Below are 25,096 nucleotides of genomic sequence, written 5' to 3'. Positions count from 1 at the left end.
AATACAAATGTATCTTGAACAAAGTAAAGGAGAAAGAAGTCGGGGGGCAGGAGATTATTTCACAGTTCAAACATCCAAGAACTCATTCTCTGGTACTCTTATTTGTTACTATGTCGAACCCATCCATGCAGAACTCACCCTCTCCAGTACATTTCTTGAAGTGAAATGGGGGTGGAGAGGGCACATGAAGTCCCATGCACAAAAGATGACAGTAAGGAAGGTCAGAAGAGAATCCTATCATTAGTGGACTTCTTCTCAGTCACTGTCTCAGCCAGGGCAGTAATTGTCATCACATAGATACAGTCTCTCATTCTTCCATCAGAGGTGTCTGTGTACCGATTCCATGGCCAACTTAAGTTCTGGCACACCACTGTGCATCGGGTCCCCAGTTCCCACTCAATCTCCTTCACCACCACCACCACCACCACCACCACCCACATTTTCTGACATAATCAGTGGTATCTGAAATCTGGAATAGCAGACATTCTAAGATTGGCCAAATAAATATTCTACTGGCAAGTTTTGCAAATCTTGACACTGTTAAGTGAAGAGTAAAGAAAATGAACAAGACTAATCACAAAGCTAATATACAGGGTGGTTTCTTCAGATATTTGCCTTTTAAAACGACTGATTTTTAACCTGGGGATAATTCTGAAAACAGGTAACTCCTCAGAAACCTCTGTCACCATCCTAATCACAGTGTGGTAGAAAGAATGAAACTATGGAAAATATCAAATGATTTAGAGGATAACTTTGGAAAAGCATATAAGTTGGAGTGTGTGCGTGCGTGTGTGTGTGTGTGTGTGTGTGTGTGTGTGTGTGTGTGTGTGTGTGTGTGTGTGTGTATGATTGAGAGAGAGAGGTAGATAGAATTCGGTGTTTCTGGGCTAATTGACAATGGTCCGGGCTGATAACCAGACCCATGTTCTAATCTTTACTATTTATCAATCTCCTGATTGACTTCAGGTAAACCCCTTTGTGTTGCCTCCCTCCCAACCTGGAGTGGTGACAAGGGCCTCTCTTGGCCAAAAGGTGATGACTGGTCTCCTTTCTCAGCCACTTCACAACTGTGCGATTGTGGACAAGTTACATAAGTTTCTTGTAGGTCTGTATCCTTATCTGCAAAATGAGAATCATAAGAGTTTCTAGTCTTAAGGACTACAATGAGTTGCAGGTGAGATATTAGTATAAAATAATTTGGACCATTCTGGACCTGAGTTCTCAAAAAAAGATGATAGCCTTGCATTAGCTCTGGGTCATGGTTTCTCCCTGTAGATAGAGGAAGTCATAATAAGTCATCCCGTGAATTTCTCCCATTGGACTTTAAAAAAGAAGCTGAGGACCCAACCTCCTCTTGTCTTAGTAGCCACTAGGGACCTCCTTTGACTATCACACCACCATCACCCTCTCCTCGCTGCAGGCTATACAGTCTCATTGATATCCAGTTGCTCAGTTTTAATAGTTATGTTCCTCTAAGTTCTAAAGCAACCTCATATAAGACACCCAAATTAGAAAAGAGAAAGAGGGAGTCAGGCAGTAGTGCAGCAGGTTTAGCGCATGTGGTACAAAGAGCAAGGACTGGATTAAGGATCCTGGTTCCAGCCCCCGACTCTGGACCTGCAGGGGAGTCGCTTCACAAACTGTGAAGCAGGTCTGCAGGTGTCTATCTTTCTCTCCCCTTCTCTGTCTTCCCCTCCTCTCTCCATTTCTCTCTGTCCTATCTAACAATGACGGCATCAATAACAACAAACAATAATATCTACAACAACAATAAAAAATAAGGGCAACAAAAGGAAAAATAAATACATACTAAAAAAAAGAAAAGAGAAAGAATGTTGGAAGGAAAATAACTCCCACATAAGAGGGATTGCAACCCAGATTCAGTCTCCAGCACTGTAACTCAGAGTAGTGCTTTGGTTAAAAGAATAATAATATTTCTAAAAAGAATACTTGCGAAGTCTGGCGTAAAGAACGTATATGTGAATCCAGAGTTAACTTCAGAGACTCCAGGTCACTAAAAGGCTTCAAATTATGCTTAATTCAAGGCAGCTACTCATTCTAAAACATCACTTTTAAAAAATCATTAGTATCTCCTGGTTATGATATGTGTAAGCCTCTGTCCAGAGTGGCTGGGCCTCTGGTTTATCCTGGCTTGTTTTTCTTGCACCAAGATGAATATGAGAGTACTTTCTAGAACTTTCTTGTCTTTCAGTGGGGAGATGGAACCAAAGGAGTGAGAGAATATGGGGACAGTTCAGCAAAACCTTCCTGAGTAAGGCAAACTCAGCACACTCACTTTCCCACCTCATCAGGAATGATGCCTTCTTCCCTCAAACCCTCTCTTTTTTCCAATCTGGAAGGTAACAAGTTCAGGAGTTAGGCCTGACATTGGCCTTCACTGAAGTTTGTTTATCTGTATGGAGAGAATGTTGGTTTTTAAGACTGTTTATATATTAGGGGTCCAATTTCACATTTCCTCATAGGCTATGTTTCCACATCATGCCCACCACCAAAATGCCAGTCTCCCTTTTTCAAGTTCACTTTGACCTCTCTCCCACTGTGACTCCATCCCCCATATTCTCCCAGTCTAGTGACCTCAGTTCTGCATCAGAACCTCAGGGTTTATTTTCCTTGGGCTTTGTCCTTGGTTTATTTCTTTATATCCCACACATGACTGAGGTCATCTGTCATTCAGCCTTCTGACATTTCTACCATCATGACCCCTTCCAATTCCATCCATGTTGTCACCTCAGGGCGAAATCCAAACCTTTGCAGAGCTATCTACTCTCTTCCTTGCATCCTTTTCCCTGTTGCACTCAGTGTCAGCTCCTAGAGGCCAGGAAGTGTGTTTCATTGTCTCAGAGACAGAGCTGGAGCAAGGTATGCATTTTCCTCCACAGCTCAAAACACATTCTTCAGGATTAGGAACTTTTTGGCACATCTGGAGCATTGTGTAATTATATGTCAGCACAGAAGCCTTTAGCTCCTTGTCAAGGTTCATGCTAAGCCATCATTGGTGTTGTAATAACCATTGATATCTCTGTGAGATAACCCAGGGTGTCCACTGGCTATGTAATTTGACAGACACTAATCGAGACTGGAACTATCAGTAATCAGTGAGCGTTTCTGTCATCTTTTCTTTATAGTGGTTTGATATGATTTAAATGTCATCTCAGGTTCAGCCTCTTTCAGTACTGGTATTTGTTTGTTGGCTTGTTCATTTTTTTAAACAAATAACTTAAAATTCCAGGTGTAATCTTCAGAGACTGTGTATCGAATGTGTGCTAAATTTCCTGACTTTCTGTTCAGCTTGTGAAAAGTAGCCACTTTCTTTTGTTTAATGTTAGCCCCTGATTTGAGCAAATGGAAAAAAAAATACAACCTTAAGGAAATTCTCAGTATGAATTTGAAAGCAGATAAACAGTTTCTAAAAATTCTCAATAAGTTGCTTCTTAAAAACCATAGCAATAGGGGTGGCGCAGTGGGTTAAGAGCATGGACCTGCGTAAGGATCCCGGTTCCAGCCCCCTGCTCCCCACCTGCAGGGTAGTCGCTTCAAAGGCGGTGAAGCAGGCCTGCAAGTGTGTATCTTTCTCTCCCCCTCTCTGTCTTCCCCTCCTCTCTCCATTTCTCTCTGTCCTATCCAACAATGAACAACATCAACAATGGCAATAATAATAACTACAACGAGGCTACAACAACAAGGGCAACAAAAGGGGGACAAAATGGCCTCCAGGAGCGGTGGATTCATGATGCAGGCACTGAGCCCAGCAATAACCCTGGAGGAAAAAAAAACATAGCAATCAAATAGAGAGCCTGCTGATTCAATACAATTGCTCTCTGGCAGAATCTGAATGTTGTTCCAAACTGCGGTCTGAAGAGTTAAGTGAAAAGGATGAACTGGACCCAGTTATCCCATCAGTTCTGTGGAATTTCAGAAATCTTTCATTGAATCATTCTGCCAGCACTTACACTAAGTTGATAAAATAATTTAGGAAAAAGGAAAAAACGTTTCCGACTTCCTTGGATGCTTAGTTCAAAATCTCAAACTCTGGACCCACTTGGCCTTCACACAGTTTCAACATGGCACCATAGCAGGAGACATCAATTCCAGCCTGTATGCTTATTGCCTGTGTCATTCCTTCTTTTTTTTCTTTTTCCTCCTTTTTGCTTCTGTCCACCCTGTGTCCTGGACTGGGGTAGGGGTTGGGGGCCGGGGAGGGTAGGTGGGTGGTGGGTGAAGGGTTTTCACTTTTCTCTTCACTCCTCTCCAGGTCAAATTGGAGTCATGTTTTTCTCTATGAAATGCTTGCCAACAATTTCTTTTGGGAGCCCCTCACAGTGCAGTTTTTCTGGATGGTTGCTGGCTTTCTGTATTTCTACTAATGGACTTTCATGGCCAGGAATTTCCATTGTACATGCTGCATCGCTAGTTTGAAGGTTCAAAAGATGTCTATTTGCCTTGCCTCTGCCCAGTGCTCCACACTGGAGCAGATGTGGCAAATGTCGCTGGTTCTGGAAAACCTTCACAGTAGAGTCTAGCTGATCGAATTCAACCAGTTCATCTGACTACAAAGATAGAGCATCAGATAAATGGTTAGAGAGTAGATGTGACATCTGTAATCCTACGTGTGTCTCAAAAACACATGAACTAGATTTCCAAATAGGCTGTTTACTAGATAGTGACTTCTCTTAGACAACTCATTTCTCTTCCCTTAGATTATATTGTCACCTTTGAAACTGAAAGAATAATAATGGTTCTCTTACCTATTTCACTCAAGTACCAGGAGAGGCAAGTCATGTAATGTCTTTCAAAGTGTTGGTTCAGAGTTTAGTAGCCTACAAATCTGCATGTCTGTAGTTAGGAAAAAAAAAAAAAAAAAAAAGCATTACCTTAAGGATTCCCATATCAAATGCAGGGAAAAGCTTCTGAAAATATCAAGACTTTAGGTTTAGGTTTATTTAGGTTTCAGGTCATGGTAATCAAGTTTTAATCCTGCTGGGGTTCAGGGTGTTACTTTTGCCTCTTGGTTTCTTTCTCTCTTTCTCTCTTTCTTTTTTTCTTTCATTCTTCTTGTGCACTGCAATGTGTGTACTTAACCAGGTGCGCTGCCACCTGCCCGCCCTTTTTTTCTTAATTTTCATTAGTGATTCAATATTGATTTACAAAATCATGGGGGCTGGGTGGTAGTGTACCAGGTTAAACGCACATAGTACAAAGCAAAATTACAAGATAACAAGGAAACAACTCCACAGTGTTCAGTGTTCCCACCACCAGAGTTCAGAATCCCCAATTGCTCCATTGTAAGCTACAAAAGTTCTCTTAAGGTTATAGATATGGGCTAATTATTATTTCTACAACTTCAAAATATTTGTATATATTTGCCCTTTTGTTCCCTCCTTGTCCCATGTTCTCTTACTTTCAAAGTCACACATACACCTATTACTACCTCCAAATGCTTCTCCTTTTTTTTTTCTCTCTCTCTTCTCTCTCTCAGAACCCTCTGGTCATCTTCCCCCACTAAGAGTATGGACCAAAATTCTTTATGGGGAGCAGAGGATGGAAGTTCTGGCTTCTGTGATTGCTTCTCGGCTGGACCTGGGCATTGGTAGGTCAATCTATACTCCCAACCTGTTTCTATCTTTCTCTAGTGGGATATGACAGAGTATTAACTTTCTTGAAATGATTCAGAAGCAAATGTTTGAACTGAAACTAATGAATTCACCAAACTGAGGTATCTTCATTATTCTTGCTAGTGATCTTGAGCTTTATGGATATTATTTAACTTCTTTTTAAATTTTCCTTCAGCACCATTAAGCTTCTGACTCTTAGGAATGAATCAGTACAATAGAATTCACTATGAGACTATCACTATTGTCTCTCAATAGCTCCTAACATAAGTCTGAGTAACATCCTGAATCCATCATTTGGTTCCTTGTCTCTTCAGTCTTCACAGTCTTCAACTGCCTGTCACTTTTTCATAAATCAAGCCATTCGCCACTTCTTCGTTGATGAGAACATTTCCATTTTGAAATTCCAGAAATTCAAATTTATGATAACATGAACTAAACATGCCAAAGCTTCCTTTCTCCCCTCTCTTGAATCCTGTGAAGTCACACTTGACATCCTTCCTCAAGACTTAATTACTTCCATTAGCCCCATTTCATCAAGTCACATGCTTCCCTCTCTGCTAGTTCAAGATCCAAATCAGGGTGTCAAAGATAGTTCACCCTGTTAAGGCACTAACCTACATACCCAACACCCCATCACCACTTGATACTAGAGCTGAGCAATGTTTCTATCCTTTTCCCCCTAACTCTTTCTTTTCCTTTCATAATAAATAAATAAATAGGTAAATGTTTTAAAAGAAAATTGACAATGATAAGAAAAATCAGCTGATAAAAGAACACAAACACTCATCATCCACAGAAAGATCACTGTCAACCTATTTGTCAGTCAGAGAAATAAATGCTAAATATAAACATATCTTTAATTTATAGTAGATACACTGTTTTCCTTTATCTGTGACTTGAGGCAGTTCTTATTTATTTATTTATAAAAAGGAAACACTGGCAAAACCATAGGATAAGAGGGGCACAACTCCACACAGATCCCACCACCAGAGCTCCACATCCCATCCCCTCCCTTGATAGCTTTCCTATTCTTTAACCCTCTGGGAGTATGGACCCAAGGTCCTTGTAGGATGCAGAAGGTGGAAGGTCTGGCTTCTGTAATTGCTTCCCTGCTAAACATGGGCATTGACAGGTCAATCCATACTCCCAGCCTGTCTCTTCTCTCTTTCCCTAGTGGACTGGGATTCTGGGGAATTGGAGTTTCAGGACACATTGGTGGGGTTGTCTTAATGCAGTACTAGTGGAACAAGTTCTGCCATGTTACTTGTAGGCATAGAAATGGGTCTACCTCTAACAGATCCCTCTCTCCACCATCACTGGTCGTCTCCATCAGGAATAATATCATAAGCCCTCTTGTGGGCCTCTACAAGACCTTGCCCTCAATATAGAACAACAATGGTAGAAACTGCCCCTCTCCAAAGGGAGGCTGAGTCAACATACTCTGCTACTCAAGGAAGACTGGTCCTGAAGTGAGTGCAGCCTAGAATGTTCCAAGCTATGACCATGGAATTTAAGTTCAGACTAACAGGGATGCAGAGGTTACACAGGTCTCTGTGCTAAATAGGAATAGATATGGGCCCTACGTCAGATTGATGGGATTTATGGTTAACTGTATTTGTATACTCTTCTCATATTTGTGAGCTACTCTCTTCACTGATCCAACTTTCTGGTCCTATTCCCAACTCTGACACCATCTCCCCAGACAATACTTTTAGCCCACCTGCATGTTAGCTGTTGGGTTCAGGCAAAAATTAGTAGTCATGGGTCCTTTGGAATATACCTAAAGTAGACTTCCTAACTTCTTCCAGCATGAAGACCCCCAAATCTTACATGCTATACACTTATGTTTAGGTTCCTGATTATTAAACAATCTGTTTTGCTTTGTAGCTTAATGCTTTTTCAACCACCAAGTTGCAGATGGTACCTTGATGCCAACCTGATTTTCCTGGGCAGACAACCTCACCAATGAGTCCAGGAACCCCACCTCTCCAGAGTCATATACCACTAGAGAAAGATAGAAACAAGGCTGAGAGTATAGATCAACCTGTCAACACCCATGTTCAGCAGAGAAGCAATTACAGAAGCCAGACCTCCCATTTTCTGTACCCCACAAAGATCTTTGGTACTCCCAGAGGGATAAAGAATAAGAAAGCTTCCAATGGGGGAGGATGGGATATGGAACTCTGGTGGTGGGAATTGTATGGAATTGTACTCCTCTTATCTCACAATCTTGTTGATCATTATTAAATCACTAATAATAAAAAAGAAAAAGAAATGGGTCTACCTTTAGAGAAGGCCTGGTGTATAATGTATCCAGCATAGGGCAGGATTAAAAGACTCTTCAATCCAGTCTTTCTGCTTTTAAAAATGTTTTCCTTAAGAATTATCAACATAACTTAATGAGATTTATGTGCAAAGTCCATTACCATAATATATGTGCTAGAAAAAGGGCAGCTCCCTAATTATTAGAGAAGAGGTTAAATAGATTTTGATAGAAGCATACTATTATGTAGCCACCATAGACACATAGGAAGAAATGCAGCATGGGATTTTGTGGAGTGTCAGGTGTGTGTGTGGGTGGGGGGCATTTGAGGGGTAAGTTCTTTTCAGGTGATAAAACAGAAGTCACAGTCCAGAGAGACATGCTTTGTGCAGTAAGGCTCAAAGTCCTATAAGATGTATTGTGGTCTAAGAAGGCCAACTCTCCCACAGTGGGCATAGACAGTTTAGGGTACAAAATAATAAATGATACAGAGCAAAAACGGCAGTCAAGTCCAGCTTGTAAAAGATCTATATGTCATGTTGATAAACCTGAGTTCTATTTTAACAGCAATTGCAAACCATTAGAGCTTTTCAAAGAAAGACTTGACACAATATTTTATCATAGAAAGACACCTCTAGGGATTGGGACCACCACAATTTCTGTTTCTCGACATTTACCAAATGGAAATAAATGTTGTCTTTCAAAAAATTAAGTTAAAGAGAAGCAGGAGATTTCACTCATTACATGTAGGGTATGCTAATCAACAATGAGAAAGATGGTGACTGAACACATCTCACTGTGTGTGTACAAGAATTTGTTGTAGAACCTATTACTCCACCAGGGGGCAAGGCCTTTACTACCAGTTACTTTATTACCAGTTTGGGATTGTTTGGGTTGGATGGTTTGTAAAGCAAGCTCATTTCCTCTACTTTGATCTGTTTTTCTGCTTTCTGGGCTGTTTCAATCAACTTTCAGTTCAGCTCCTGGATCTTTAAATAATGTAATGATAAAAAAAAAAAAACCCTCTTATTCTTGATAGGTTAATCAACACCGGCACCATTTGAAATCTGAAATCAGCAATCCAATTGGGGGACTCATTCACTTTTTTCTTTGCAATATTTGAGATTGGAAACACCCTTTTGCAAAAATGGCAGCTGCAGCTCCTACATAGTAATCAAGGCTAGGGTTGGTTACACCCTGAGCAAAACACCATCTCCTTGGCCAAACTTTTATCAGAAGGCGTTGTAGAAACTCATTAAGTCCCTTGAGTCAAAGAGCCAGGTGATTCATTCTGAACCTCCACCCAGTTCAGCTTTTCTCTCTGGTCACAATTCTACTTTTCTCTTTTCCCACCTCCACCAACATTCAAGCACACATCTTTATGTGCCCACACACACTCGGTCCAAGTTTGCAACTCACAGAAGGTTCAAGAGCTTGGCACTGGAAGGGGCGAGATAAGAAAATGTCTCTAGCTTTCCATATAGTACATGACCATTGTAGGGGTGGGAGGGACTTAAACAAAACAAAGCCCTAGTCCTAAAAGTCATAGTGCTTGATGGTAAATAGCATCAAATATTTATTTTATTACTTCAATCATATGACAGCACGAGAGAGAAACGTCAGAGGACAACTCTAGCACATGTAACATCCTGGATGGAGTCTACTAGCTTCATGATGAATGAATATAAGGCCAATAGTTTACATTAAAATGCTCAAGTATGAGTATGCTGCCTTATTAATTATGAAAGTAACTGACCTGGCAGGCATTATCGAGGTAACCTGACTACAGAGTCAGTGAATCTTAGAAGTGCAAGCATGGCCACAGAAAGTGCATAGACTCTGCATTTAATGGGAGTTTACTTATCAGCTGGGTGACTTTCAGCTAACTATTTATTCAAGCTCACAGAGCCACAACTGCATCTACTTGACTAGTTCCTCCCTTCAGTGGCTGCTGGGACTCCTTATAGTAATCTAGTCCATGGTAAACAGAACCACTGCTCCTTGGAAGATAATAATGGTAGAAATAACAAACATCAGTACAACAACAAAACAAGGGCAACAAAAGGAAATAAATAAATATCAAAAAACAAAAAGAAATAACAAACACCATGACAGCACCAATCTGACCTTCCTACCTAAATTATCTCACTTTTTCCTCTTAACTACCTCAGAGGGATCACTATGTCTGTTATATAGATGGAAAACTGCAAGTCCTTTTTTGTACTGAAGATCATGAAGATATGAATTGAGTAGGCTGGATTTGAAGCATGCATTTTATCACAAGACTTCTCAACATTCTCTCGTAAAATTTCAAGGAATCCTTAAGTGAAAATCTCACAAATACAAAATCATTTTGAAGCTGGTTATTGAGCAAGAAGACAGTACCTGTATCCCTAAGTATCCTAAGTTCATTCTAGTATAATTTTTGTAGGAAGCAAACCACAGATGCGCCAGTGTCAGGATAAAGCATAGAATAAATTTAGTTGATTTCTAAATCGGAAATAGAGTGTCTCACTATTGCTGTGACATGTTGTCTGATTGTAGTGAGTAACTGGTAGATAATGAACCTTTTGGAAATAGTTATAATAGTTCCTTAATCTGTAGAAATATCAGATCCAGAACTTTATAGTAAGACATTGTTTAGATTACTCTAATGAGGAAGCACACTTTATGCTGACAATTCCATCTCTATTCTCCTTGTATCATGCTAATTTTATCAGAGTTAATTTTCAGCAATGATCTAGTAGCTAAAATTGGGTTTTGATGCCTAATCTTTTTCTTGTCCCTTCTATTTTCTCCCCCTCTTTTGATGAAATACTGAATTCCTGAAAAGAGAAATCCAGTATAGTTGATATAACCCCATAGGGACCCCCCAGAGGGACCCACAGATAGCAGAAAAATCACTTCCCTGATATCTGTAGACTAAGGTCAAGCTTTCTGAGTCCAAGCCTTTGGGGTTAAGAACACACTTGCTCAGAGAAGAAACATGACTGAAGCAGTCTCCAAATCCACAAGGGTTTTCCCACACCCACCCAACTAACTCTCTGGTCACAGGACTCAAGGCCAAGTGCAATGAGCACAGAACAAGCAGTGATAGAAGAGACATGTGGGTGTGTTATCTGCACCTCCCTGATCCTGAAGCAATAGGAGCCAGGGAACCCATCCAATAATAAGAAGATAAGAAGAGAGAGAATGTAGGTCAAGAAGAAAGGAGAATAGCCCTCCTCACTGAATTCAGCATTTGCTTGTCATCATGAGGAAAACTTCACCATCCAGGGTGCTTCCATATGGTACTGAGACTTGAACTTAGGGCTTTACACATGGAAAGTATGTGCTCTACTTAGTGATCTGTCTTTGGGTCCTTGTACTTATATTAACCTCAAAACCATTGTCCATCATCCTTTCTATCATTTTAATACATCTCAATCCACCTCCAGTTTCAAGTTCAAGTCTCTACAGTCCCCAGGCTGCATGGCCTTGGGCAGTTGACTCAGCTCTAAACCACAGCTTCCTTGCTGTACTCAGAGCAGTTATCTCACAGGACTGGTTGTTGTAGACATTAAACTCAATATTTGTTAAGCCTTTATCTTAACTCCCTAGCATGTTGTAAATACTCAACAAATGTGAATTCTTACTTCCCCTAGTATTACTACTGGTTTTGCTCCTTCTGCTAATATCAATATCACCAGTCCAGGTAAGAAAACTAAAATAGCACATCCCCTCAATGCATTCTCCAGTGACTCTGCCAGCAAATATCTTCCTCACTCTGTCGACCATCTATTTCCTCCATCACATCTATAACCCTAACTCAGGTGGTGTTGGGGTAGGGGAATGCATTCTACTTGCTCCAAATTCTCATTCTTGGAAAGAGAACAATCTCCTAGGTAGACACCTCCTTACAGTGACCTGTTGCTTCCTGATCTGTAGTCTACCAGCATTTCACTGGCCCAGAGCTTTCTGGGTGCCTGTTGGCAATGCTAAAAGGTCACAGTCAGAACAAGAAGATGCAAAACATACATGGTGAACTTCTGCAAATGCGAACAACGACATGGTCATCTCATTCCACCAGGCCTCGCACTGTGTGCATGTGGCTTTGAGAGGGGAGCAAAGACAACTGATCTTGGGGATTTGGTTGCTGAAACCACTGAGGATAGCTATCACCACTGCCCCATGAGCCCCATTCACTAATATTTATTGAATATTGTGTCTCAGGTACTCTAGCAGCAGCAGCATTGGCTGTGACAGGTGAAATGTACAGATCAGATGTGGATGGGACGCGGAAACTGACAGTGCAGCTGTGTGGGCCAAGGGAAGCCATGCTCCATGTCCTGACAGCTCATCCTCTCCATCTCTAGTCAATTTCTTCTTGAAAGTCTTATGGGTAGATAACTTCGGTGAAGTTCCCCATTTATTGACTGGCAAATCAGCAGAGCATGACTTGGTTATCTGATTCTCTCTTTCTGAGCACTGATGGGTTATGTTCTTAGAATCATGTGACAATTCATCAGGAGAAGGAATGGATGATGGTTCCAGAAATTGCCTCTCTTGTCATCTTGAGGTTTACATATCATGGGAACCAAAGTGTGTGTGTGTGGGGCGGGGGGGGGGGGGGTCCAGCGGTCTTGAAGAGCAAGGCAGATCCAGGCCTTTTTGGAGAAAGTCATGGGCTCTTGGTAATTTTTTCCAAATGTTGATACATATGAAGACAAAACCAAACCAAAAAGGGGGGAGTACTGGAGACCAGATTTTTTTCACAGTATTTAAGTTTGTTTTTAAGTTTAGCATTGTTTTACATTATTTTAAGAATTTTAGGGGCTGAATGGTGGTGTACCCAACCAGTTAAGTGCACATGATACTACATGCAAAGACCCGTGCGAGGATCCAGGCTTGAGCCCCCGGTTCCCACCTGCAGAGGGTATGCTTCATACATGACAAAGAAGATCTGCAAGATCTTTCTCTCATGTTCTTTATCTCCCCCTCTTCTCTCAGTTTCTCTCTGACCTATCCAATAAAATGGGGGGGGGGGAATGGTGGCTCGGCTAGATAGCATAATGGTTATGCAAAGAGACTCTCATGCCTGAGGCTTCAAAGTCCCAGGTTCAATCCCCTGCACCATCATAAACCAGAGCTGAATAATGCTCTGGAGGGGGAAGAGGAGGGGGAGAAGGAGAGAGAGAGGAATAAGAGACAGAGATGGAGAGAGAGAGACACCTGTAGCACTGCTTTACCACTTGTGAAGCTCTCCCCTGCAGGTGAGGGCCAGGATCTTGAACCCAGGTCCTTGTGCATGGTAACCTATGTGCTCAATCAGGTGTGTTGGGGGCCAGGTAGTGGCACATCTGGTTAAGTGTACATGTTACAAGGCGCAAGGATTCAGGTTCAAGTCCCTGGTCCCCACCTGCAGGGAGAAAGATTCACAAGTGGTGAAGCAGTGCTGCAGGGGTCTCTGTCTCTTTCCCTCTCTATATCACCCTTCCTCTCGATTTCTGGCTGTCTCTACCCAATAAATAAAGATAGTGAAATTAAAAAAAATCAGGTGTGTTACTGCACAGACCCTCTTTTTCAAAGTATTCATTTATTTATTTATATATTTATTATTTTTTAAATATTTTATTTATTTATTTATTAATGAGAAAGATAGGAGGAGAGATAAAGAACCAGACATCACTCTAGCACATGTGCTGCCGGGGATAGAACTCAGGACCTCATGCTTGAGAGTCCAAAGCCTTATCACTGCACCACCTTTCAGAGCACAATATTTATTTATTAATGAGAGAGAACCAGAGTATCACTCTGGAATATTTGATGTGAAGGATCAGACTTGGGATCTCATTTCACAAAAGTCTGGTGTTCTATTCACTGTACCTCTTCTGTTTGGTAATAAGCAGAAAGATTTCTGAGCAGAGATTTTCTCATTTTTCTAAGCAAATGATGAGGTAAAAATGTCTAGTGGATTGAACTCTTGTCTGTAGCCTACCCCTGCACTTTTAATGCTATACTCTTGGAATTGCTTCTTCTTTCCAGATTCTTCTTAGTTAATAGGTAACATAATGTTGGAGTTTACACTCTCCAGTACAAAATGACAGATTTTTTTTTAAGTTATAATTAGGGGGAGGAGACAAGGAACGAACTCAGCAGCCGTGCATAGGGACTAAGATGCATAAGTTCTCTACATCACATGACAGAACTGAGCAGTGCTTTGGTCTCTTTCTCACTTACATAAAATAAATCAATACTTTAAAATTAACAGTAATGCTAAGAGCAGCATCTCACACATTCAATCAAGGCAGTGGGCATCAGTTTCCCATGTGGCCAATCCAAAGCTCTCCCACTGTTCTCCCAAAGGCAACCACCTCCTCACTGTCTCCTTGTAAGCCACTATGGCTGGCTGTTGATTCACATTCATGACCCAGGTTTGGAGAGATAGTAAGATGGATGCCTGTTATAGTTGAAGTGTTCTGAAATGAACAGATCATAGAAATGCAATTCACTATTCCCTATCAGAGGATTTTCTATGAGTAAATCCTCCCTCACACACACGCACAGGCACACACACACTCAGACCTTATGAAAGGCTACAGAGACTAGAGAACACTGGTGCAGAGAAGCAGGAGTTCTGCATCTTTATTTGTTCAGAATCATCCTTGTCTCTCAAACCCTTTTCAAGAACAGTGGTCACTCTATCATTATTTCTTTTTTTTTTTGTTCCTCCTCCAGGGTTATTGCTGGGCTCGGTGCCTGCACCATGAATCCACCGCTCCTGGAGGCCATTTTTTTCCCCCTTTTGTTGCCCTTGTTGTAGCTTCGTTGTGGTTATTATTATTGCCCTTGTTGACGCAATTCGTTGTTGGATAGGACAGAGAGAAATGGAGAGAGGAGGGGAAGACAGAGAAGGGGAGAGAAAGATAGACACCTGCAGACCTGCTTCACCGCCTGTGAAGCGACTCCCCTGCAGGTGGGGAGCCGGGGGCTCGAACCGGGATCCTTACTCCCATCCCTGCGCTTTGCGCCACATGCGCTTAACCCACTGCGCCACCGCCCGACCCCCCTATCATTATTTCTTAAGTGACTCCTTTATCAAATACCTGGACATTCTGAAGACATTTTTTTAAGTGGGCTGCCAAGTGGTCCTTGACCTGAGGAAAATCTCCTTCAAAAGGAGGAAGAGTCTGGAGTCCCATAGTAATTTCACCTCCATATTGATCCAGGTGCCACAGGAGAGAAATGAAAACTCAAGACTGTGCAGATGTAGATAGTGGTTTACTTGTAATTAGTGAAAACCATTCAGCATCCCATCCATGCGCACTGGATAGACAGACTCATGCTTTTGTGAGGTCTACTCATACAATAAACCCCTACTCAGTGAAAATGGGAGGAAAAAAAAAGAGAAACCCACAATTGATTCAAGGAACAACATGTGAGAACTCAAGCACTGTGCTAACTGCAAGAAGCTGACATTCAGTGTCTGCATGGTCTGTGATTCCATTCATATGACATTTTTGCTGGGATATGATTCTGGGTACAGTACTGCCTGGGGCTGGGGGCCAAAGGAGGGGTTGGTTAAAAAGTAGCAGGGGAGTCGTCAGACAGGGTAAACGGGTTTTCTATCTGCGCCCTGAAAATCTGTCCTAAAAGGGGGGAATTACACGCCTGTTGACTACACCTTCATTTTAAAATGAAAAGGGTAGCAGCATTGACTGAGCACTGCAGCTCAGTCAGGTCAAAGATACCTTATGGCTACTTGGGTCTGGGTTCTGTTGAAAGATATGTCATTTTATAGTGGTTTAAATCTGAAACCAACAAAAGCACATCTTCTTTGAGTGAGAAATGCTATAAAGATGAAGTTATCCATTTTGGGGCATTATTGGGAGGACTGAGAATCTAATAGTTTGAAGTTTGCAAACCCTCTTCATATTCAGATACTCTATATAGTCTTCCTGACACAAGTGCTATAAGGGTAAATTAATGCATGTCAAGAATGTTGAGGGTGGAAAGCACTGTGCAAGTTCTAGAATGCCCTTGTCAGCCCTGCACTGGAGGCAGAGTGATTGCAGAGCCAGCACCTGGACAGATTTTCATGTTTGTCTGGGTTGATTATCCAGCTGGTTCCCAGGCAACCATCACACAGAACTGGAGTACAGAGCACGTAAAAGGACATACAGTGCAAGGGCTAGACAAGCAGTGGGGAAGAGGCAGCTCAAACAACAAGGACAGCCATCAGAAAGTGAAAGATGGAGGGCAGGGCAATGGTGCAGCCTGTTGAATGCACATAGTACCATGAGCAAGGACCTAGATTCAAGCCCCCAGCCCCGAATTTCAGGGGGGGGGAGCTTTAGGAGCAGTGAAGCAGCTTTGCAAGTGTCTCTCTTTTTCTCTTCCTCTCTATATACTCCCCTCTCAATTTCTTTCTGTCTTATCAAATAAAGAAAAAACAATTTTAAGGGAAAAAATGGTGGCAAAAATTAGTTGTGCAGGCATCAAGTCACAGTGACAACTCTAGTGGCAAAAAAAGGAAGGAAAGAAGGAAAGAAGGAAGGAAGGAAGGAAGGAAGGAAGGAAGGAAGGAAGGAAGGAAGGAAAGAAGGAAGGAAGGAGAAAGAAGGGAAGGGAAGGGAAGGGAAGGGAAGGGAAGGGAAGGGAAGGGAAGGGAAGGGAAGGGAAGGGAAGGGAAGGGAAGGGAAGGGAAGGGAAGGGAAGGGAAGGGGAGAAAGGGGATTTCTCTTCCTTCAAAGTACATGTGTTACATGATGGAGCAGGTATATGTTTGAGGCTGGGGGTGAGGGGGGAGGGGTGGGTGGGTTACTCTACAAGAAATAAAGAATTTATATGATAAGTCATCCCAGAGGATCTTTTTTTTTTTTTTTTTTTTTTTACAGAAAGCCTTCATCTTCACCAGCGAGGTAGGCAGATAGAGGCTGTTGATGGACCCACACCTCCATGTCCAGATTTCCAGATTCCCTCCTCTGCACAGAACTCATCTTGGGGCACCTGCAGATTATCCTGACCCTCCCACCAGTTTGTCCCACAGGTCTGTCCTCCCAGATGTCAGTACTTGCTGTGCTGATTTTTAGCTCTGCTTTCCCTGCCTCTTCTCTGCTTGAAGGATAAAGTGATGGCCAAGACCGGACCCAAAGGCAGTGTGTGGAAGGAGGAGGAGTGAGGAGAAGTTTGAGCACACCATGATCACTAGCACACTTTCTGCTGTGAGTTCTGCAAATCCACCTACAGGTATCACAGTTTAGTTGGGGGGGAGGGGAGGCAGAGTGTAGGAGTGGCCCCGTGCCCACTTCCTAAATTTTGAATCAAAGTATTAGAAGAATGGGCAGCATGGAAGAGTGAAGGGTTCTATTGGAGTGATGTTAAAATGCTGGCTTCTAGTCCCAATTCTGCCCTCAAAAGAGCCTAAAGAAAGTGTATGAATATTGTAGTTTCACAGAGCCTCACTTCTTCATCTGTGAAATCAGAGTATTCCATGCGATATGAGATAGTCTCCGAGGTGGGGAGAGGGATGGAAGAGCAACTGGTCCAGGGGGGCGGGGCTTAATAGAAGGTGAGAGCACAGCCAAGCCAAATTCCAGTTATGGTTGTGATTTTTTTTAATTCATGGTATTGCCTTGGTGCTGTGATTTCACAAAGGAAATCCGATTTCATTTTTTACTTTCCCTAGTCAAGCTTTCTGTTTCAACATATTTTTTAAGTCCGATTGTTTGAGATGAAATTTGAGGCCTGCTCTCATATTTCACAGCATGATCTTCACCGTCCTTTCCTGGGACATGACCACATGTCACACGCATCGCTTCCTCTTCACTGCAAAGCCTGGGTCCTCCCCCCATTTAAGAGACAAGGAAATACATGCCACAGACTTAAGTGCCATCACAGTGGGTAGAGAGGAATTATCTTTCTGACTCCAACACTTATTATATTTCTCTCTTTTTCTTTTTTTGCCTCCAGGGTTATAGCTGGGGCTCGGTGCCAGCACTATGAATACGCTGCTACTGCGGCCATCTTTTTTCACTCTGTTGGATAGAACAGAGGGAAACTAAGAGAGGAAGGGGACATAGAGAGGGGGAGAAAGATAGACACCTGCAGACCTGCCTCCTGCTTGTGAAGTGTCTCCCTGCAGGTGGGGGTTGGGGGCTCCAAACCCAGATCCTTCCAAAAGTCCTTGTTCTTCATATTATGTGTGCTTAATCAGGTGTGCCACCACCGGGCCCCCACTTATTATATTTCTAAAGCATGCAATAGACAAAAGCAAAGCCAATTCAGATCGAAGTAACAAAGAACAACCCAGAAACACCCCCAGCTCATCATCTTCCTCTCATTGGTCATCTGTAGACCTTCACATCACCTCACCGATGCTTGATAAGCAGTGCACTCCTTCACCGCCTGCATGATTTCAATCTCAAAGACTAGAACAGAGCTGTAGTAATGTCAGCAACTGTATTAGCACCATGCTCTGTGCCATGAGCAGAGAGGCTGCCAGAAGAGGAGACTGTCCAGAGCTCTCTGTCCTACAGACCCCAAGGCGGGAAACAATGGATCCTCTGGCAAGTCCAGGTTGGGTGCTGCTGCCCTTGCAGAAGTGTTATCTCCCTTTAAAGAATGACAGGAAGATCTCATTCTAGAAACAGCACTACCCAGCATCAGTGTTCTCCACAAGCCACGTCTCATCAGCTGATGATTTTGTCAGTCTCTAGTAATAAGGAAAGCTTTGAAAGTGAAAAAATGAGCAGAAATAGCAACCTTCTCCTGCTGGTTTTGCAACTCTCCAGTAAACTGCTGGAGCAGGTGATGAAATATGCCTTAGAAACAGCAAGAAGATATATGTCAGAAAACTTTTCTGGCATTCTGTTGTGATATTTTTTTTTCTCCAGGGGCTGGTGGAGCTTGGGGGAAAGTGCAAGGCAGGCTGTGGAAAGCGGATGACGAACTCCCCACAGATCATAATCCAGCTGTCCCGTGGCAGGACAGAGACAAATTCAGAATCCCCTTCACCCAACCCCCTCAGTATTGCCCAAACTGTATCCCAAAGGAACTCTAAAGTACCAAGATGGTAACAGGAATATGCTATGAGAGCTTCTGTAGTCAACAGATCTGGCAGCTATTGCCTCCTACTTCTTCACCTAGACATTTTCAAAGCACCTGAAAATCTTACCATCACAAAATATGCCCACATTAATTAAACTTATTTGATCAGAAGAACCTTTTTCAAGGAATGCTGGTAGTCAGCATTGCTTTCACTGGACGCATCTTCACTCCATACATGCCACAACACTCTCTTCTTTAATGGCTGCCACCATGATTGAATAGAACAGAGTGGTCTAGGGCAAGGGTCAAAACCACAACCAGCTGACCCCATCCAGACCCCCTCATGCCATTATAAATAAAGTTTTATTGGCACACAGTTGCATTCATTGATGAGTATATGGTCTGTGTCTGTTTTTAGGTTACATTGGCAGGCTTGAATAGGGGTGGCAGAGCCTATATGGTTTGCAAAATCTAGAACATTTAGTATTTGATGCTTCCCAGGAAATGTTTGCCTAGGATGCCTCATTCTATTTAAACTATATTTCATAAAAATGATTTTCATCTTAGCAGGCTATGAGGTGCTACAGTGGCAAAGTGCAAGACCTGCAAGTGTTCAGTTCTGAATTCAATGCTCAGCACCACATATACCAGAGTGATGCTCAGATTCTCTCTCATAAATAAACAAATATTAGCTAACTTTTATTTATTTATTCATCTATTGGACAGAGACAGAAATTGATGTGGAAGGAGAAGATAGGAAAAGAGAGATAGAAAGACACCTGCAGACCTGCTTCACTGCCCATGAAGCTCCCCCCCCCACCCCTGGAGGTGGGGACTGGGGGCTTGAACTTATGTCCTTGAATATTGTAACATTTGCACTGAACAAGGCATGCTTCTGCCTGACCCCTAAAATTTTATTTTAAAGCTATGATAGAAAACTGGACATTCTTTCTGTGTGTGTGTGTGTGTGTGTGTGTGTGTGTGTGTGTGTGTGTGTGTGATCTCTCTCTCTCTCTCACTCTCCCTCCCTCCCTCCCTCCCTCCTTCCTCTTCTCTCCTCCCTCCCTCCCAGCTCTGGCACACACCTACTCATTTACTTCTGTAAGCAACTTTCATTGTTGACAATGTGAAACCAAAATTCCAGGAACTGTGGGAATAACCCTGGCTCTTACAACCTGAAGATCCAAACTAAACGAATGATCTAATTCACACTGGCTTCTTTTTTCCGATTTTCATTCTGATCTTTCCTTTCTTTGATGATAATTGCTACTCCTTACATTCCAAGGCTTTTCCATTTGGAATACATATTCTAGAAGAACACAGCAATTCCCTCTAGCCCTGACACAAATGATATCCTTTTAAGTGTCATCTACAACCACAAAACAGGAAATAGAGACTTCATAGAGGGTGTTGTGGCCACGTCATTGTCACCAAAGCTGGCACTATTTGTCCAGCTTGGTCCTGCCTCTGTACTGACAGTGGCCACAATCCAGCCACAGAAATAAGAGCTGAATTCCAGGAGGCTTTGTGGTGAACTCCCTTGGGAGCCTCTCTGTACTAGAGAGTCCCAGGACTGTTCCTTTAAGGCAGTACACATGCACTATACACCGTCCTCCCAGTATTCAAAACCAAGCCCCTCCAAATGACTTCCATGCTGAAGTTTATAACCTTAGCCTCCACAAGTCCAGTGCACAAAGATCTACAGCCTGCAGGCAGAGCAAGGAAGCTCTTTAAAGATGAATCATTTTCATAAATGAGTGCAGGGGGAGGTCAGGCCAGGGAACAGGGAAGGTTACATGTGCGCCTGAGATAAGGCCTCATCCATCCTCCTCTTCCTGGCAGGTCCTGATGGGTGAACATTGCCTTGAGCTCCCATAAAACATGTTGTTTGCAGAAAACTTGCAGGTGGTTCATAAAAAAGTCCAAATTGTTACCATGAAATTTATCTCCCACTGCGGGATCTGTTTATAATAGAAAGGAAAGGTCTCAAATAGAAATTAAGTATCTCGGACTGACTTATATGGGCAGGGAGGATTGAAAAATTCAACCTGCTTCCCGATCATTGCACTAAAAATGTCTTGAGTATTTGTATTGATGACATCTTGACATGATACAAGTATGTCCTGAAGAAAAATAGCATCCATTGTGCTAACAGCCCTCCAAGCCTGGGGTAACAATAGGCTAGGTGAGATTTTATTAGGAGAATGTAATCAGACAGCCAACCCTTAACCGCATTTCATTTCTGAAGTGTGTCAAGGATCCATTATTTACAATTTTCCCATCTATGGTCAAAGTGAAAAGGGCATCTCCATTTTTTTTCAAGATTGTTAAGAGATGTTTATAATCTTGAAGTCCCCAAGAGATTGGGGGCCATGAGAATGCTGGTCATCATTTGAGTTATCTCCATACAGAAAATTGAAGGGGCACACAGAGACAATCCGTGGTGATAACTCAGGCCCTAAAGCTTCTGGTACTTGAAATGAAGAGATAAGTGCGGGAGATGTGCTAAATTTCATCGGGAGGCGGGGGTGTGTTTTCCAGGGTTGTGTTTGTAATTGACTCAGTTTATCACATTCCACACGTGAATCTCTGGACAGTGGTTGAAGTTGCTGCAAAGAACTGTGGTCATAAATCTCAGTCAAATTGATGAACTTAGGAAGCCACCTGGCAAGAGAGTGTGCTGAGTACAGCTGAGAGAATCTATGCTTTGGTGCTGGTGACATAGTTCACCTAAGAGGGCATCTGCTTTGTATGCTCACGAACCATATTAGACCCCCCCCCCCAGTATACCACAGAGGAGTACTGCAGCCTTGGAGAGAGGTGCTGTGGTTATCTCCATCTATCTCTGTCCTTATTTCTATCTAAATAAGTTGTCCTGGATAGCCCCCGTGGTGACAAGAAAAAAAAATGTAAGCATCTTAGAGCTGCAGGGGAGTTTGGATAGATGCATATCAAGATTCCAGTTGCCCCATTCACAGACATGAAGGGTGAACTTGAGGAAATCTGAGAACTTAAAGAGACCTCAGGAGCCCCCTCTTCTTTGACAATAATAACTACAGTTCAAGTCCTCACCAGTTCATGCAAACCTCCAATCCAGAAGGGTCAGAAAGGAGTGGAGCAGATTTGGAACTGGATCAATCAAGTCCACCATCTTCATTGCAAATATGGATGTCAGGAGAGTTGACTCTAAAAAATGAAACCCAGCCTGACCTTTCAGGGGTCCAACCCCTCACTCTGTCCAGACAAGCCACACTGGGTCTTAGGGCCTCCCTTTAAAAATCCCATGTTCTTTGCCCAGATACCACCCAGCTCCTTTTAACTTCCTATAAAATTTACCTTCTGTGCATCTCTCACTGCCAAGAAAGCATGTCTGAGGTGTGACTCACTGTTTCCCTCCTTGTAATAATACCAAGATGAAAGGGAACAGATAATATGTGTCTGAAGTACTATCACAAAAGAATGGATGACTATGGGGTTTCAGCCATGATGGCAACCCAAAAGTAGGATATTTGCTAGTAAGAGGGCTTCTCAGGAGGGCAGACAGTAGTGCACCTGATTGAGCGCACACACATTTCCATGTGTAAAGACTTGGGTTCAGCCTCCACTCCCTACTAGCAGGGAGGAAGCTTCATGAAAGGTAAAATGGGCCTGCAGGTGTCTTGGTCTCTCCCTCTATCTTCTCCTTCTCTCTCAACTTATCTCTGTCCCAGCAAATAAAATAGAAAAAAAAGTTAGATAAATAAAATAAATAAATAGGTTTCTCAGCACTGTTAAGTGTACACACACACACACATGCACACACACACACACACACACACACACACACATTTACTTTGATTTCAATATAAAGGTTTGCCATTTGGAATGTTAGGCTATAAGAGCCTAGTTCCTGTCTTTCTCCCAAAGGCATTTAATAAATATTCTTCAGAAGCAGGTGACTTGGATATGAGCACTTTAGTGGGAGGCAGCATGGTCGACGACTCTGAACACACACACACACGCACACACACACATTTACTTTGATTTCAATATAAAGGTTTGCCATTTGGAATGTTAGGCTATAAAAACCTAGTTCCTGTCTTTCTCCCAAAGGCATTTAATAAATATTCTTCAGAAGCAGGTGACTTGGATATGAGCACTTTAGTGGGAGGCAGCATGGTCGATGACTCTGAACAGTTGATATGGGCGATTTTCTATTCTGAATGGATGTGTCTTTACAGACCCTCTAGTCCTCTCTTCTTAGAGCAGGGTTCTGTCTGCTACTACCAAATAAAGGTTTCACTACCTGGAGACTGAAGGCCTCCGAGTGGAGTCCCTCTCAACCATGCTCTCATTTCAGTCTTTACCTCACTAATAGCCAAGAAATTCTCTGCCCTTGAAATGTTTCCTATGGTAAGTCATGAAAGAAGTTCTAGACACATTCATTTAATGAATGAAGAGAGTTCAAACATTTCCAACATGCAAAACAAAGCAAGGAATACATTATTAGAACTGATACTAAGAAGCAGAATTGTAGAGGGAAAAGCAGATCTGAGAAATTTTATAGAGATGCAACTGACATACATAAATTAATGTCAGACATTGGGATGATGGGGAAAGGATATAATTGAATGTGAAAAATATTTGGAAAAATAAGGCTGAAATTATTGAAATTTTGGTGTAATCTGTAAACCTTCAGATAAAAGAAAGGAAAAGAAAACCTCAATTAATCTCAAATACTATAAGCATGAAGAAAATTACACTAAGATACTTACTAGTCAGATTGTGCAAAACCAATGATGGAAAATCTTAGGGAGGATAAAGATCCTTTTAATAAAATAAACAAAAAATGCAGGTTGATAGCACATTTGTGTCCAGAAACTATCTATAAACATTATCTTCAAATTATTGGAGAAAAAAATTGCCAATATTGAATTCTATACCAGAGAGAGAGGTATCTTTCAAAATCGAAGGTGAAATAAACAATTTTTAGACATACAAAAGCAAAGTTAATTTGTTCGCCCTACAATAAATGTTACTAGATCACTTCTCAGGCTTTTGGCTAAGATTAAGTATAGTATGTTTTCTTATCAATTTTATATCTGATATGTCCTCTATTTGAGGATATGTATTAAATGGATTTTTGGTGCAGAAAGATGGAATAGGAGCTTGTTCAGTCCACTTCATGCATCAGCCTGGTATTACAGTACCTCCAGGAAAGGTGCAACCCTTCTAGTGGTTAAAAAGCTGGTGATTGGGCTGGACTAACAGCATAATGATTATGCTTGAGGCTCTGCACTCCCAGGTTTAATCACCAGCACCCCCACCATAAGCCATAGCTGAGCAGTCCTCCAGTGGAGAAGGAAAAGGGGAGGGGGGGAGGATACTAGAAAGAAAGGATATTAGATATCCTTTATACAGAAGGAAATAATGTTAGATAGAAATTTAAATCTACAATAGAAAAAATAATTTCAGGACAAATAGACAAAGTATTTTTCTTATTTAAATTTCTGTTAAAGATAATTAAATACTGAAACAAAAAGTATGCCCATGTTGTGTGGGGCTTATAGCCCATGCAAATAAAATGTGTTATAATAGCATGAAAATAAGAGGGAAGAAATAGAATCATGCTATTGTGGCCATTTTTGGTTGTACAGATAGTGGTATATTGTGATAAATTGAAAAAAAAAGTATATTAAAAACCATAAGGCAACCATTATGAAAATGTGACAACATGGTGTAGTTATAAATCAAAATAGATGTTAAATGAAATCATCAAAAATATTCAATGACTGAGAAATAGTTCAGCCAACAGTGCACTGGACTTATTTCCATGAGGTTCTCAGTTTGACCCCCTGCACTACATATGCAGAAATTATTCTTTTTTATATTTATTTATTCCCTTGTGTTGCCCTTGTTGTTTTATTATTGTAGTTATTATTGTTGTTATTGATGTCATTGTTGGATAGGACAGAGAGAAATTAAGAGAGAAGAAGACAGAGGAAGAAATTAAGAGAGAGGAAGACAGAAAGGGGGAGAGAAAGATAGACACCTGCAGACCTGCTTCAATGCCTGTGAAGCAACTCCTCTGCAGGTGGGGAGCTGGGGGCTCGAACCGGGATCCTTATGCTGGTCCTTGCACTTTGTGCCATGTGCACTTAACCTGCTACGCTACCACCCAACTCCCCCTGGA

At 41.9% G+C, this 25,096-nt stretch overlaps 2 long non-coding RNA genes and 1 other non-coding gene across 5 annotated transcripts in view; 2 read left to right on the top strand and 1 right to left on the bottom strand.

Moving 5' to 3' along the window:
• Nucleotides 1-19,317, top strand: part of LOC132538919 (uncharacterized) — a 29,846-nt gene extending 10,529 nt beyond the window's left edge. The window contains exons 2-3 of one of the 2 annotated variants that reach the window (XR_009550238.1): nt 17,000-17,099; nt 18,344-19,317. This is a non-coding gene — a long non-coding RNA (uncharacterized LOC132538919). Of the gene's footprint in view, nt 1-16,999; nt 17,125-18,343 lie in introns of both variants that reach the window. The other variant, XR_009550237.1, reaches the window with a different exon arrangement.
• The window catches only part of LOC132538923 (uncharacterized), an 839,470-nt gene that overhangs the window by 505,743 nt on the left and 308,631 nt on the right, over nt 1-25,096 (bottom strand). The window lies entirely within an intron of this gene.
• Nucleotides 23,946-24,135, top strand: LOC132539215 (U2 spliceosomal RNA). Its single transcript, XR_009550507.1, has one exon. It is a non-coding gene; the product is annotated as a U2 spliceosomal RNA (small nuclear RNA).

This window comes from Erinaceus europaeus, chromosome 6 (assembly GCF_950295315.1).
Source record: "Erinaceus europaeus chromosome 6, mEriEur2.1, whole genome shotgun sequence".
NCBI lineage: Eukaryota > Metazoa > Chordata > Mammalia > Eulipotyphla > Erinaceidae > Erinaceus > Erinaceus europaeus.
Note: the sequence above shows the minus strand (reverse complement) of the source record. Positions and strands in the feature narration are given on the sequence as shown.